General features: G+C 35.8%; 1 protein-coding gene across 4 annotated transcripts in view; it reads left to right on the top strand.

Annotated features, from left to right (window-relative positions):
• Nucleotides 1-16410, top strand: part of GBE1 (1,4-alpha-glucan branching enzyme 1) — a 290641-nt gene that overhangs the window by 144575 nt on the left and 129656 nt on the right.

Raw genomic sequence — 16410 nt, 5'->3', positions numbered from 1 at the left:
TCCATTGTACTTATACCCACTCTGTGACATTCTAAATATTGTTTTTAATTTTTAATTAAGTACTGGTTTTTATTTTAATTTTTAAAATTAAAATTTAATTTTAATTAATTTTAATTAATATTTTTAATTTTATTAATAATTTTAAAATTAGTTTTAATTTTCATGTTATATGTATTGTTTATATATTAAATATGGACATAAAGTTAATAACTCCTTTTTATAGAATGTATTTTATTTACAGTAAAGCAATCTCATGCTTTCTCTGTCGTATAAGCTTTTCACTAACAAATTTGTTTTCCATGAAAATGACACTGTACCTTATTGATTTGGTGGGGTTGCCTTTCTTTCAAACTGAATTCAATGGAGGAGCCTACAAAAGATTATACACACATACATACAAATAGATGTATACACACATACATAAATATAGTTATATGTATGTATACATACACATATAGATGTACATACATATAGATGTATACACACATACATATATACAGCTATATGTGTATATTATATAATATATGGTATATAATATAGTTACATATGTATATAATATTGTTTATATATATAATTAAATAGATAAGATCTGGTATAATATGAAGGAGATGGTTTTGGAATTAGGTGACTTGGATCTTGAACTGAGTAGGTTAGCACTTGAATCTGTTTCATGTATAAAGAACTCATAATGATATTATTTATGTGCCACAGGGCAGATGTTCAAACTATTTTAAACAGTAATTGAAAATGTGTGGTAAACTAGAATATAGACTGTTAAGGAAAGTTTGGAGACGTACTTTCCAAGTTTTAGTAAAGAAGGAAAGCAGGGCTCAGCTCACAAATCAGGCAGGTAACTGAGGGAGCCAGGCCAGGTGGTGCTGTTGGCAACCTGGAGCAAACAGGTTGTGTCTAAGGGGACCACCACCCAGGGCTCCTGCCAGTTTCCACATGAGAACGTAACCTGTGGCACTACATCGTCCAGTTCTTTAAGTCAGCATTCCACACTTTATTTGAAATCTCTCCATTTTTAAATGTCTACAATTGCTGGAAGAGGTAAGCAAGAGAATGTAACCACTGATTGACTTCCAAGCTGTACTCAGGCAATTAGAGGCTCCTCACCCCCTCGTCTGTCCTTGGAATGTCCACTCTGCCTACCATTTCCACCATAGGAGCTGTTCCAAGGACAAAGCCTTGAGAGAGCAAGGTGTTGTTGAGACTATCTTGGCAGTATATGTACCTGAAGCCAGTTAAGGCCTCTATACAAAATTTTCAGATTGTGGTGGGCAGGTATGGGAATCTATTCATCTTGCAGCTGCCCAAAACAAGCTTCATATGTAAATTCCGTTGCTTATTAAAACTGCCACCTACCAATCTGAAGTGTCTTTGTCTTGCCTCTTACATGATCTCTCCCCACCCTTCCTGTATTCTGGTTTCAGATCATACCTAGAAAGCTCCTGAAGTTGCCAACTAACAGCAATTAATATAAAATTTTGAAATTACCAGACCAAAGGAACACACATTTGAGATGGCTGTAATCTCTGGGCCACCAGGGCTATCTCTGTACCCTAAAATATGCCTTGGGCTGTGACAATATCAGATTCTACCAAACTTCTAAAATTAAGTAGTAAATTAGGTAGTGAATCAAATATGATAAGGGCAATGATACTTTTATAGATTAAACACAACATTGTAACTCTTTTTTTTATTAACAGTGAGAATTTCATAAACTTAAACTGATTGTATGATATTATCACTCAGCAAAATTGCATTAATATCTCCTTGATTTTGGTAGCAGACAAATCAACAAAATAAATAAGTGCCTTTTAAGATTGGCTCAATAAAACAATGTACATTTATTGAAGAAATCTACATAGTTAAAATGCAGTAACCTTTGTTTAAGACGATGCATCTTAGTTGTGATTTCTTAAAAAAAAAAAAAAAAAAAGTAAATGTAGTTATTGACCTTTGGAGGCAGTACAGAGAATGGGTAGTGGCCTTGACTGTAGTTACAAGCCTAGACTCAAATACTAGTTGTACCACTGATCAGCATGTAAATACAGCCAGATTAATGAATCTTTCTAAATTTGATATCCCTCTCTATAAAATAAGATTCTTTTTTTTTTTAATTTTTTTTTAACGTTTATTTATTTTTTTTGAGACAGAGAGAGACAGAGCATGAACGGGGGAGGGTCAGAGAGAGAGGGAGACACAGAATGTGAAACAGGCTCCAGGCTCCGAGCTGTCAGCACAGAGCCCGACGCAGAGCTTGACCTCATGAACTGCAAGATCATGACCTGAGCCGAAGTCGGACGCTTAACCGACTGAGCCCCCCAGGCGCCCCAATAAAATAAGATTCTAAATGTACCTGACTCCTGTGATTGTGAAAGTTTAGTGACACATTTATCCCCACGTCTGACTTACAGTCGGGATAATTGCATTGTCACCATTATTACCATATAATTGTCATAATTTTCTTGTGGGCAGATTAGCCAGCCAGCCTCATCCTCTGAAACAGAATCAGAGGCATGAAGACAAGGAACAGCATTTTGTTTTCATCAGCCAAAGGACGTGCCGTAATCTCTGTGGGTCTGTTCGTTTGTTCGTGTGGTTTCACACTGTTTTTTAAAAGCACATTAAGCTGTTTTTTGTTTTGTTTTGTTTTTAGTAGAAGCACAGAATTAGGAACATTTGTGGAAATGACCAATGATAGTCAACATCTAACGGTGTTGAGAAGTCACAGCCAAGAGCAATGTTAGAGGGAGAGAAAACCCATCAAGGTCAGAAACCAGAAGTGAAACCACGGCAGTGTAAGGCCACGTAGGTGCAGCAGCAAACAGTTCCACACTCCAGTTGTCTCTCTGGGCATCATTAGACTGCAGTGTAGAATAATCATAATGAACGTGAGTCATTAAAAAAAACTGTCATGTTCCAAAATTTTCTTTTAAGATGCCAGGAAGAAGGAAAATGCAATTTCAAAGTATTTCCATTCAAATTGTTAAAATTTTAAAAGTTGTTGTAAGGATTAAATTAAAGTTATCTGTCAACAATTTTTTTTTAATGAGGATTACTGTAAAAACTTCATTTGTGTGTATTGCTTTTTTCCCTTCCAACGTGGGATAAGCAAAACATCTGTCTACTTACTATTATTTTTAAATTTTCTGGTGAAAAAGGCATTTTATGAAACAGCTATTGAATTAACTTTGTTTTTCTTTTTTTTTTTTAATTTATTTTTTCAACGTTTATTTATTTTTGGGACAGAGAGAGACAGAGCATGAACGGGGGAGGGGCAGAGAGAGAGGGAGACACAGAATCGGAAACAGGCTCCAGGCTCTGAGCCATCAGCCCAGAGCCTGACGCGGGGCTCGAACTCCCGGACCGCGAGATCGTGACCTGGCTGAAGTCGGATGCTTAACCGACTGCACCACCCAGGCGCCCCGAATTAACTTTGTTTTTAAAGATGTTTTAATTTTTTTTTAATGTTTATTCATTTTTGAGAGAGAGACAGACAGACAGACAGAGCATGAGCAGGGGAGGGGCAGAGAGAAAGAGGGAGACACAGAACTTGAAGCAGGCTCCAGGCTCTGAGCTGACTGAAATGACTGAGCCACCCAGGTGCCCTTGAATTAACTTTTAAATCAGGGGCCATGTTTATATTTCTTAGGACACTACTGTATGGTGGTCTATTCTGATTTTTAGTCTCAGAGTGTTTATTGTAAATCAGATTGTTTATTCTTTTCCAGTAATGGAGTTTTTTAGTATAATGGCTAAGCTGTTTGTGGTAATAGTATCTAGATTAATTCAGGCAGGAAGGGCCACAGTCCTTTTTTTTCTTTCTGTTTTGACTGGCCATTGATGTTGTGACAATGGTTATAAGTAGGGAGATCATACCTTTATGCTTGTTGTTTGGTGCCCTGTATGGAATAGCATTTACCCCTGATCTCTTTCTTTCTGACAAAGTGTTATTATTATTATTTTTAATGTTATTTATTTTTGAGGCAGAGAGTGAGCAGGGGAGGGGCAGAGAGAGAGAGAGAGAGAGAGAGAGAGAGAGAGAATCCCAAGGAGTCTCTGAGCTGTCGGCACAGAGCCTGACAAGTGCTTGAACCCACGAACCATGAGATCATGACCTGAGCCGAAATCAAGAGTCAGGTGCTTAAAACAGACTAAGCCAGCCAGGCACTCTGACAAAGTGTTATTATTCAGAGTCTCCTTATAATAAGCTAGCATGGGCTTTGCTTGACCTACAGTTTGTCCTTCTTGCTTCTGCCATGAGCTCATCTCCCAACTTGTGTGGTTACATTTGAAAGGCTATCAGAAATAGTCTATCTCTCCATCTTTTCCCAGACCTTTCCAGAAGTAAGGTATCTCACATCTCCTGTACAAGAAGAGAATTTAGGGAGCTTAGTGATGAAATGAAGTGGATAAACGTAGCAAACACTTTCAGGCCATAGGGGTGGTGAGAGAAGCATTGAGGACCGCTGTCTCTGCTGTCAGGCTGCGGGCTGGCAGGGTCAGTGGGAAAAATGGGAAATGAGAGGCAAGGTGTACATTAAATAATCATGCAAAACAGAAACCAACAATCCTACTGAGGAGCATATAGAATAATACTGTCCAAAAGAAATATAATGTAAACCACGTACTTAATTTTAAATATTCTAGTGTCCACATCCATCTCTAACATGGTGATTAAAGGGACCTACCTCATGATTTTGCTGGAAGATTTTAAATGTTAAAAATATGTAAAATTCTTAGCATAGTTCCTGAATATAGTAAGAATCAGTTTTGTTTCTTAAAACTTCCATTGTTTATTCCACATCCAGACTAAATTGTTGAGCTCAGATTTATGTATCATACAAACTCTGAATGCGTATCCATTTAACAATTACAACTCCTATTTATATTATGTCCAAATTATTTTTCAAATCAAGATCGTCTTTTCTACTCCCTGCACTGAGTTAAATGCTTTTATTTGATTATCTACCTTCACTCCTTGCTCTCTTACCTGCAAATATATGTTTTATTTATGTCAGTTATTGAATTATGTTGTTGTAATTGAGCTTTTCTCCTGTATACCAAGCATGAATGTAAGCTTCAGCAAGGCAAAGACAATGTTTGCCTTGTTTCTCTCTAGAACAATGCTTGACTCATTTAGACACAAATTTATTGAATGGATAAATAAATGAATGAATGTATTTATGCTTTCTAGTGTTCCCAAATGACAATATAGATCTCATCCATCTTATAACCCTATTGTTTAGCACACTCTCTCAGAACGTACCAGAGCAGACTGTCAAATGTTTGTCCAGCTGAGCAACAATGAAACCCATTATCTCTACAGAGTAATACTTTAGGTCCTTTTATTCCCAGTAATAGCAAATAGTCTTTCAGTTAATTCATGAAGTAACAATAGCATCAAGGTTTCTCACTGGCTCTTTGTTCCAGTATAACTGTGGGAAATGATCCACTGAGGAAGAAAGTTCAGCAGGATATCAATGTGTGTCACGTGAAGAGTGTTCAGTGCTCAAATAAATTTGGAAAACCTTGAACTAAATCAAGTTCAACACATTTCTTTATAGTTAAAATTCTTGGGATGTTTAATTAGCTAATGTGCATTTTGAACCTCCTAGTAAGGGCTATACAATAATACTTTATTTCTCACATTTCTTTGACCTTGAAGTACTTCAGTGCACTTTGATGAGAATTAAAAAAATTACAAAAATCTTAACATGGCTTAAGAGGTTTTTGAAGGACCTGTATCTGCTCTCATCTTAACATATTCTTTCTATTGCTCATTAATCTCTTACCACTCTGGTGCTTTTCCTGCATCGGGGCCTCTGCACATGCTTCTCTCTCTGCTTTGAGTATTTCCCTTGTATGGCTATCTCCTATGTGTTTTCCAGTCCACAGTGTAAAAGCCCCTTCTTTACCAGTGTAAATTCCCCTGGAATGCTTATTTGTGGCTTCTTCTTTTTATCTGTCATTTATTTATGATAATCTGTGGCTAAAATTTGTGATACATTCTATATTTTAAAACAGTTAAAAATTACCTATTTTTTTCCTTTGATCTCATAGTTAGGAAATATACCGTTGTATCAGTTGGGCATGTGAAAATTCCATATTATAAACATTGTTAATGGTGTCTATATTTTTGTAAAGAATATCCTACTTGAAATTTGTATCCTTGAAATAAAGTGAAAATTTTCACTAATCCTTTAACCAATAAAGGTATAGTGACAGTAACATGTGGTAGTTAGGGGAGGGAATTAGGGTAGATTTGCTTTGTCATTCAAGCTCTTCTGTGTCTAGGCTACGTGCAGCTCCTTCCCAAGGAGTGCTCATCACTTGTAATTATGTACTTCACTGAAACCTTTATATTTCCATCTCTTCTTTACCACTCCCAAAACCCTATCAACATGTCATATCCTTTATTTATAAAGTATGTTTTGAAGAAATGAAACTTCTTTATTATTATTTCCTCAAGCAGAAAATAATAGCACAACCTGCTTCAGGATTTACACTTATTTAAGAAAATACTATGTATTAGTCTTCCTGCAACAGCACATCAAAAGTCTAGCTGCCTTTCTTCTCCTTATTTTCATTGTATTTCTCCCCCCCATATAGATTTTAGCTGTACATTTAGCAATTTCTGCTTTATGATATTTAAAAGAAGAGAGCCAAAAAAAGTGAAGACTTTTATTGTTTATTTATGCTTGTCAATTTCTCAAAAGAGCCAAAGGAAAATTATCTCTATGTTCTTTTTAAAAGCCTTAATATATGTTCTGTCAGTGAGCCCGACATGGGCTCAAACCCACAAACAGTGGGATCATGACCTGAGCTGAAACTGAGTCAGATGCCCAACCGACTGAGCCACCCAAGCACCCCTAAACTTAAGTAATTTAGAGATGCCAGGAACAAACCTGAGGGAGGTTTTTCTGCAGGATGCATTAACATCCTGGAGAAAGTTGAAAGGTGATTCTTGTATGTGCTTATAAATTGTATTACTACATAGATATTAACTAGCTCACATGAATATGCTGTAGGTTGTTTTCCTGTGTTTTCTCATCATTTACATACGTGTGTGTTTGTAGACACATCTAAAATCTGAAAGTTTATACAGATTAATCATAGATTAGTTAACATTTTGGTTTCTTTCACTTCACTACAGCTCATAATCTCCACACCCCTAAGATTGACAGAAAATGGGATAGAATATAAATTTCTAGGCTGTTCAAGTGGATTTGTTTTAAAGCAAAGGGAATTTTGTTTTAAAAATAGATATGAAATGCTTTCTCTGTATTAGAAATGTCTGTTAAATGTGTTAAGAGAACATAAGTGTGTTCAATATGTATATTACATATGTATACAAAGTGAACTTCTCAGTGTCTTAGCTTTTTAAAATGAGTAAATAAGTATTAGGAGCCGGAGGCTTTCTGGACACTTGTTGATGATTAAGTAAGTTGTTGTTGAGAATCACTTATCAGAAATATTTTTGGCATATTGAAATGCTGATTTAACTAAGTTATTTATTTAGCAAAAGATGTATTGAGTACTTACACAATGAGTACATTGTGTACCCAACATGTCTAAACCCTGGGAATGAGGCAGTAAAAACAAAACAAAGCAAAAAACAGTAGGACACCAGTCCTCAGAACCCTGCCTGTGGGGAAGGGACCATATAAAGGAAATTTCCAGATAGTGGCGGGTTCCATGAAGAAAACTAAAGCTAGCTGGTTCAGTATTGTGTTGCATGGCAGCTGTCTTTTAGTGTGGTCAAGGTAATCATTTCTAAAGAGGTGATATTTAAACAGAGACCTGAATGGAAGGGTACAATATAAAATTCAGTATAAAATCCAGTGTGAACCATGAGGAGAAAAGCAATTGTGAAGTCCCTGTGTGGGGGGATGAACAGGCTTGGTGTCTTCAAGAGAAGGCAAGAGAGATGTAGGATGGTAAGCAAGAGAGAATTTTAGGAAACTCCAGAGAGTTTGGTGGCAGTTTTCAGATCCTGGAGCCTTGTAGGACCTTATAAGGATTTTGGATTTTCTTCTATTTTAGTCAATTCATTCTCTGTTTGATGGGAACCTGCTAAAAGATTTGGATCATGGGAATGGTGTGACAATATTGAAAAGGTAATTCTGCCCACTCTAGGATAAAGTACATGGTGGAGAGGTGTGGGGCAGGTGTGCAGTTGGTGGGCTGGCAGTTTAAAACTAGAAGTTACCTGCTAATGGAAGTTATTTCAAGTTATGAGGTTGTATTAGGGCACTCAAAGAGTGAGGATGAGGAGAGCCATGGTCTGCCCCTGAGCTCTGAGTTACTCTCACAGGCAGAGGTCAGGAAGACAAACAGAAGGCAGCTAAGAAGACAGGGAAGGATCCGCAGGTGAAATAGGAGGTAGAGTCCACCAATGCCAACTGCATCTGCAGGGCCCAGGACCACAGATTTGGACTGATGGTCGTTTATTTGGAGTAAAAAGAGTTTTGGTGGAATGGTTGGACTAGAACTCCGATTCAGTCACGCTACTGGGTATTTACCCAAATATTACAAAAACACTAATTTGAAGGGCCACATTTAGCACTCCTGTGTTTATTGCAGCATTATTTATAACAGCCAAATTATGGAAGTAGCCTAAATGTCCATCAGTGAGGAATAAAGAAGATGTGTTATGTATACAAAAAATGGAATATTATTCAGCCATAGAAAAGAAAGAAATCTTGCCATTTGCAACAACATGGATGGACCTAGAGAGTATTATGCTAAGAGAAATAAGTCAGAGAAAGACAATTACCATATGATTTCACTCATATGTGGAATTTAAGATACAAAGCAGATTAACATATGGGGAAAAACAGAGAGAAACCAAGAAACAGACTCTTATGTATAGAGAACAGAGGGTTACCAGAAGGGAAGTGAGTAGGGAGATGTGTGAAATAGGTGATGAGGAAAAGTACACTTATCTCAATGAGCACTGAGTAATATATAGAAGTGTTGAATCATTATACTATACACCTGAAACTAATATAAGGTACCCTGGGATTAAAATTTAAAAAAAAATAAAGTTCTGATTCAGATGGGTTAGGAAGAGAATGGCAAGTGAGAAAATCAAGGCAGCAAGTATAGATAAATTTGATGAGGAGTTATTCTTTAACAGGGAGCTAAAAGGGAGGGTTAACATCAGAAAATTTATTTTAAGGTAAGAATATTTCAGCCAATGAAATTGAACTGATAGAGAAGGAGAAATTGCTAAGTCAGCAGAGAATGGGTAACTACAGGTGCAAACCACTTCAGAAGGGAAGAAAAGATGGGATTTGGTGTACCAGTGGAGGGTTGCTCTTGGAAAAGTTCAGGGACAATTCACTGATGGAATAGGAGGCAGAGTCTTTGGGTTTTAACCAGTGAGGGCGGTAAATTTGATCAGGGTTTGATGATGTCTTCTAATTGATTGTATTTTTCCAATTAAATATAAAAAGCTGGACAAGCCACTGAAAGTGAAAAGTTAAGGGAGAGGTACTAGAAATTCCAGGTGAGAAGAGGTGTAGAATTGTCATGTGAGAGAGTGGGGGATTTGTTTCATTAAGGAAATATGATGAGATTCCTGAGTAATTCTGAGGACCCACCCAGGTTTGAGCTAAGCAAAAAAGTTAAATTTGATCAGGGCTAGGGTTCTGCTAGGACTCGGGGCCTTCTTTTAAATCCCTCTGAGGGCTGTTTTAAAGTTGGGAGAAGCACAGTCTCCTAGGATTCCCTCAGTAGATTTTCGAGTGACTTTTGCCTTCTCCATTTCCTTTAAATTTTCGTAGAGTTAATTTTTCCAGTTAATAACAGAGTCATAGTTTTTTCAGGTAAGATCTATTAAGTAATCAGTCACAGCAGGGGGTATAATTAACTATAAGTTAAGTAAGCTTGAGAGACAAGTGATTTGAATATACTCAATTCATCACCAAGTACATTCTTTATAGTTTTACTGGAGTGATCTTTCTCAAATGCAGATTTGGTGTGTGACTCACAAAGGTAAATCATTGTGTGGTAAGCCATAGCCATCTAAACAGATGGATGCTAACAGCTCTGGTGAAAATGGAGATCTACTGTCGCTTGTAGAATCTCTCACACTTGAGGCTGCCTCCTCCTTATAGATTATGTCATAGCTGGATACTTGATCATATAGGATAGAAATATGGGACCCAGAGACCTAGAAAACAGCGTTTCATATGCCAGTTAATCTATATCAAATATGACTCCAAGTATTTCTCAGATATTATCCTTATTGTTTCTAGTCCCACTGACCAAAGCCGGGATCCTTTAGATTGCCCAAATGGTCCTGAGCACAAAAATGCCATTGTTCGCTAGGTAGTTAGAATTGCAGTTAGTAGTAGACGACACATGGCTATTGTCCAGTTGGCAGCTATGTCAGGAAAAGCCTGGTGGTTGTGTATGTGTGTGTGCGTGTGCATGTGCACATGTGTTTGAAATAGTACATGGGGTGTGCCAACAGAATCCTAACTCCTTGGATTTTTCTCCAGGTCAGAAACTAGGTTCATGGGTACATTCAATTACAACTTTTTGATGGATAAAAGGATCTAATTCTAAATTTTAAGAAAATACATATATTAAAAGATGTGGCATTATTTTTAAAAGTTACTTGTAATAGGGATGTGGTGACATTTCTTCTATATTGTACGGATGCCCTTGGCCAGTCTCTGGGAAGAAGCACACAAATCTTAAAAACAATAGACAGTAGTTGCAATGGGTCATTCCTGTGTCCTGAGGCATCAAGGTAGGGTGTTTGCTCAACTGTCTACTCTCTCAACCCCTTGATTCCTATCTGGTGAGTGCTGAGGTATGTCAGAGGGGAAGGGACCACATATTTAAAGTAATTCTACTAGATGATGAATTCTAGGTTCTTGGCAAACTAGGAGCTCTAATTAATTAATATCTGACCTCTTACTAACTCTCTAAATTCTATAATGTAGAGTACCTCTCACACACTGAGTCTGTGCCTTTACACATGCTAATTATTCTTTCTCCTTTGGAACGCCCTCCCTTCTCTACTTTCTGAAGTATCTTATATTTCAAAACCAAATATCTATCTCCCCTCATAGGAAACCTTCATAAAAGCCTTCCCGTTACCACCTCAGTACCTGCCCCCTTAACTCTTCTCCTTCCTTATTCATTTCAACAGATGTAATCTGGACTTCCCCTTCTTAAATACTTAATTTATAGGCCTAATAATGTGTAACATTGAAAAACTCCCCATGTTAATATTTTGTACTGGACAACATGTCACTTCAGTGGACTGCCTTGTTTTTGTTTTTTAAAGTAGGCACCACTTCCAATATGGGACTCAAACTGACAACCCTGAGCTCAAGAGTCAGCCAGGTGCCCCCAATGACCTGCCTTTTGACTTTATTTCCACATCATGTGTTTGTTCTCCAATGCAGATGCTTATTAACTACTAGAATCATACCTAAAAGTATATATCTTGAAAGAGTAGTGCTCTGTACATTTCTTGAGATATTTTGATGCAAAATGCTCTGCCCATTCCCTTTGGCTTTTGATATTAAAAATTATTTCTATTTCAAAAATATTTTCATCTTCTCATGCTGCCATGCAGTATAGACTTTTAACTGATATATTTTATATCGTTCTGTTTTAATTTTATGTGTGCTCTGAGTAATTTATGAAACTTTAAAAAAATAAGAAATCATGATATATTTTTAATATATCAACTGATATATAAAGTCTACTTCTTCCTAAGTGTGGAGATAATTTATTTTATAAATTTATATATATATTTATTGTCATGACATTTTAATACTATACTGTTTTTTACTTACGATGGAAAGGTTTTACTCTAAGAGACCTACTAAAAAGAAAGCAAATAGAAAAACTTTATTTTAAATGTAAAATGATGCTTTGCTTCTTCACATTAAAATGCATTTAAAAATGTCAAAATAAAACATGTAAAGCCAAAATTAAATCTCTTGATCACATTTTTGAAAAGTGATAACTCTCTATTTTAATTAAGTCCCTAAAGAATTTTTAAATGTGAATGTCTGTGACCTAGAGGATAATTTTCAAACAATTATGTATATAATTATTTGCTGTGCAGTTTTTCTCAATTCCACATAGTCATAATTTTATCAAGTACTTCTCTTACCCACCCCCCATGAAACATATGTTAAGTATTAAATGATTTTTAAGTTCCAAACTACCATCTCATTATCATATCTATCATGGCATATAATTAACTGCCAAATTAATCGTTTTTATTTATAAACAATTTATATAAATATAAAAATACAGAAATATGCACTTAAATATAGAAATAAGTGATCAAATTGTCAATTTTATTTAATTAGCATAGTAGCCTAGAATTGTACATTTAATATATGTCAGATGTATTATTCTCATTTCTCTTTATTCCGACGTCAACATGGGCAAATATAGCAGAAGACCATGAAACCCCTATGTTCATTCTAAGTTTAAGTTGAAAAATTACATATATCTATATCTATATCTATAGATGGATAAATTTGAGTCAACTCAGTATAGATGTGGAATATCACAGTTATAGTTCAGCTGCAGTGCTCAACATCTACATAAAATGGTTATTTATGCTGCTTTTTATATGATGAAGCCCAATGTGTCAATATCATGTATTTATATTAATTTATATTTGTATTAATATAATTTATATTAATATATTTCTCATATATTTAATATTTGTTATAAAATCATAAATTATTTAAGATTATAATTTTATTCATATTATTTTGTGATATAATTGAAAGAATCAGTGTTTGTAAAGTGTCTCATATACAAGTTCAAAGATTTTCAAGGGTGTATTAGGTAAGGCGTTTCTGAGTATGTGGCAGTTTTTCAGGTCCAGAAAGTGCTTGATGAGTAGGTTTACTAAAAGGTAAAAATCAATAATAGAACACAAATATCTCTGGCTCTAGTCATAACTTTTCTAGTAGGTGTGTAAGTAAGTAATCTTACTTTCTCAGTGACGTATTCTATAGATATATATTGTAGCTTGGCATACACTCATCCCTAAACTGTTTCTACAAAGGAGAATTCAGTGTAGGAGATGTTATCAGTGAAACTTCTGAGCTATGGGAGACAAGTGAGGCAATAACATAAAAGTGAACTGGAGTGGAAGTAAACCAGTGTTGACTGAGAATGTCAAAGGCAAAAGAAAACTTCTCACTGCTATTCAAAGTTCATTATTCTCTGTCATTCTGATGCTTAAATTTTTGTATCAACTTAACTCAGCTAAGAGATGTCCAGATACCTGGTAAAGATTATTTTGGGGTATGTCTGTGAGGGTGTTTCTGGAAGAGATTGGCATACGATTTAGCACACTGAGTAAAGAGGTTTGTCCGCCAGTGTGGGTCTGGTATCATCCGATACTTTTAGGACCTGAATGGAACAAAATGGTGAAGAAAGGGCAAATTCTTTCTCTTCTTGTGTTGGGACATCTAATTTTCCTCCTCTTGGATATTGGAGTTCTTGGCCATTGGACTCTGGGAGTCATGGCAGTAGCCCCATGGTTCTCGGGCCTTCAGCGTGGGGCTGGGAGTTACACCATCAGCTCCGCCTTGAACTGAATTATATATATCATTGGCTTTCCTGGTTCTCCGGCTGGCAGAAGGCAGATTGTGGGACTTGTCTGCCTCCACAACTGCATGAGCCAATTCCTATAATAAGTGCACTCATATATGCCCATATATATCTTACTGGTTTTGTTTCTCCGAAGAACCTAGACTAATATAGTCATGTTTAAAAATTAACAAATGACTTTCATCGGTATCATTTGAATTCATGGACTGTGGAGTTGTAAGAATCTTCTGATGCGAACTAGTCCACCCTGTCTTTAGGAGTAGGGATTATATCTATGCACCATTTTTCTTGGTGTATAGTTTTCTACAATCCTTTTGGAAAACAATTTGTCAGTACTTATATTTAAAAATGAGGGGCGCCTAGGTGGCTCAGTCGGTTGAGCGTCCAACTTCAGCCCAGGCCATGATCTCACGGTCCATGGGTTCGAGCCCTGCATCGGGCTCTGTGCTGACAGCTCGGAGCCCGGAGCCTGTTTCAGATTCTGTGTCTCCCTCTCTCTCTGACCCTCCCCTGTTCATGCTGTGTCTCTCTCTGTCTCAAAAATAAATAAACATTAAAAAAAAATTTAAAAAAATGCTATAGCATGATCACTGAATTATTCCAATTAAGGCGTTTTATTCTAAGGCTGTATAAACCTATTATATACTGAAAAGAAAATACTTTATACATAAAGGTATTTATCACAAGATTATTACCAGGAAACCAGTCGAAAATACACTGAAGGAATGACAGGGAAGTTAGACATTTTGGGAGAGAGGAAGAAAGAGAATGTGTGGGCAGCAGTCCTATCCTAAAAGAATTGCTAAGGGAAGTTCTCAAAACAGAAAGGAGGTGATAAAGGAATACTGGAATATCAGTAAGAAAGAAAATGGGAAAAGTAAAAATATGGGTAAATAAAAAAAATGCAGGTAAATACAATACAACAAAATTCTTTGTCTTTAGTTTTTAAGTTATGTCACTCTGCAGACATCAAAAAGGTAATAAGGGAATACAAGGAACAACTTTACTTACTCAAATTACAAACTAAGATGAAATGTATCTATTCCTTGAACACCACTATCACAACCCCTCCCTTATGAAAAAGATAATTTGAATGGCATATAACTATTAATGAAATTTGATTTGTAACTTAAAAGCACGCACATAAAAAAATCAACAGGTACAGCTGTTTTGAATGGTTAGTTCTATGAAACATTTAAAGAATTCACACTACCTCATGTCATAATCTCATGGTTCATGTGTTTGAGCCCTGCATAGGGCTCTGGGTTGACAGAGCCCGGAGCCTGCTTTGGATTCTGCATTTCCCTCTCTCTCTCTCTGCCATTTCCCTGCTCTCTCTCTCTCTCGCTCACTCGCTCTCAAAAATAACATTTTTTAAAAAATGAAAAAAGAATTCACACTAATTTTGCACAGTCTTTTCCAGAAAATAGTAAAAGAAGAAACACTTCTAAATTCATTTTATGAAGCAGGTATTGCCCTCATATCAGTACCAGATAAGGATAATAATAAAAAAGAAACTATGGATCAGTGTTCCTTATAAATGTAGACACCAACATTCTTAACAAAATATTGACAAATACAATTCAGCAATACATAAAAATAATTATACACCATAACCAAGAGACTTTATTCAAGTGATGTGAGGGTTTTCAATGCTTAAAATCAATTAATGTAGTCCATTATACTAACAAGAAAAAAAATCATCATATCCGTTGATACAGAAAAAGACTTTTATAAAATTTAATACCTACTTATAATGAAATGTCTTAGAAAAATGGAAATAGAGGACTCCCTAAATTTGGCAGAGTATCTACTAAAAACCACACATCTAATAATTAATGGCTAAAGACTAAGTGCTCCCTCCACGCCCAAGTTTGGGAAGAAGACAAGGATGTCTGCTCTCATCATTCTTATGTAACATAGTGTTGGAAGTCCTAATCAATGAATAAAAGGAATGGAAGGGAAGATGGATTGGAATAGAAGAAATAATATTGTCCCTATTTGCAAAAGATATGTAGAAAATCTCAAGGCATGCATACAAACAAAAATCCTCCCAAAATCTAAGAAGTTTATCAAGGTTGCAAGATGCAAGAAAAAAATATATATATAAAAAAGCATTCTCTTTCTGTATATTAGCAGTGAATATGATCTTTAAAAATTAAAAATATGCCGTTTATAATTGCTCTCCCTTCCTTCCTACCTCCCTTCCTTCATCTTTACTTCTCTTTCTTTGTCCCTCCTGTGTTCCATCTCTTTTCTCCTGTAAAAGAAATATTTAGGTACAAATCTAATAAAATATATACAGGACTGTATGCTGAAAACTATAAAACAAATGAAATAAAAAGACCCTAAATAAGTGGAAATGCATACTGTGCTCATAGATTAGAAGGTTCAACATAGCCAAGATGTTATTTCTTCCCAAATAAAAAATAAATTCCTATCAAAATCTTATGAAGAATTTTTATACACATAAAGGAGATCATTCTAAAGTTACGCGAAAAGGCAAAGCAATTGTTTTAGAATAGCTCAAACAGTCTTGTAAAAGAGGAGTAAAATGGGAGGATTCAGGCTTCCCAATTTTAAGACTTATTATATAGTTACAGTAATCAAGACTGTGGTATCAGTGGAGGGACAGAATCTCTATCTCTATCTATCTCTATCTCTATCTCTATCTCTATCTCTATCTCTATCTCTATCTCTATCTCTATCATCTCTATCTATATATCTATATTTGGTTAATAAACAGATGAGAATGCATTCATGCATTCAATATCATTAGCCACTAAA

This window comes from Felis catus, chromosome C2, assembly GCF_018350175.1.
Source record: "Felis catus isolate Fca126 chromosome C2, F.catus_Fca126_mat1.0, whole genome shotgun sequence".
Taxonomy (NCBI): domain Eukaryota; kingdom Metazoa; phylum Chordata; class Mammalia; order Carnivora; family Felidae; genus Felis; species Felis catus.
Note: the sequence above shows the minus strand (reverse complement) of the source record. Positions and strands in the feature narration are given on the sequence as shown.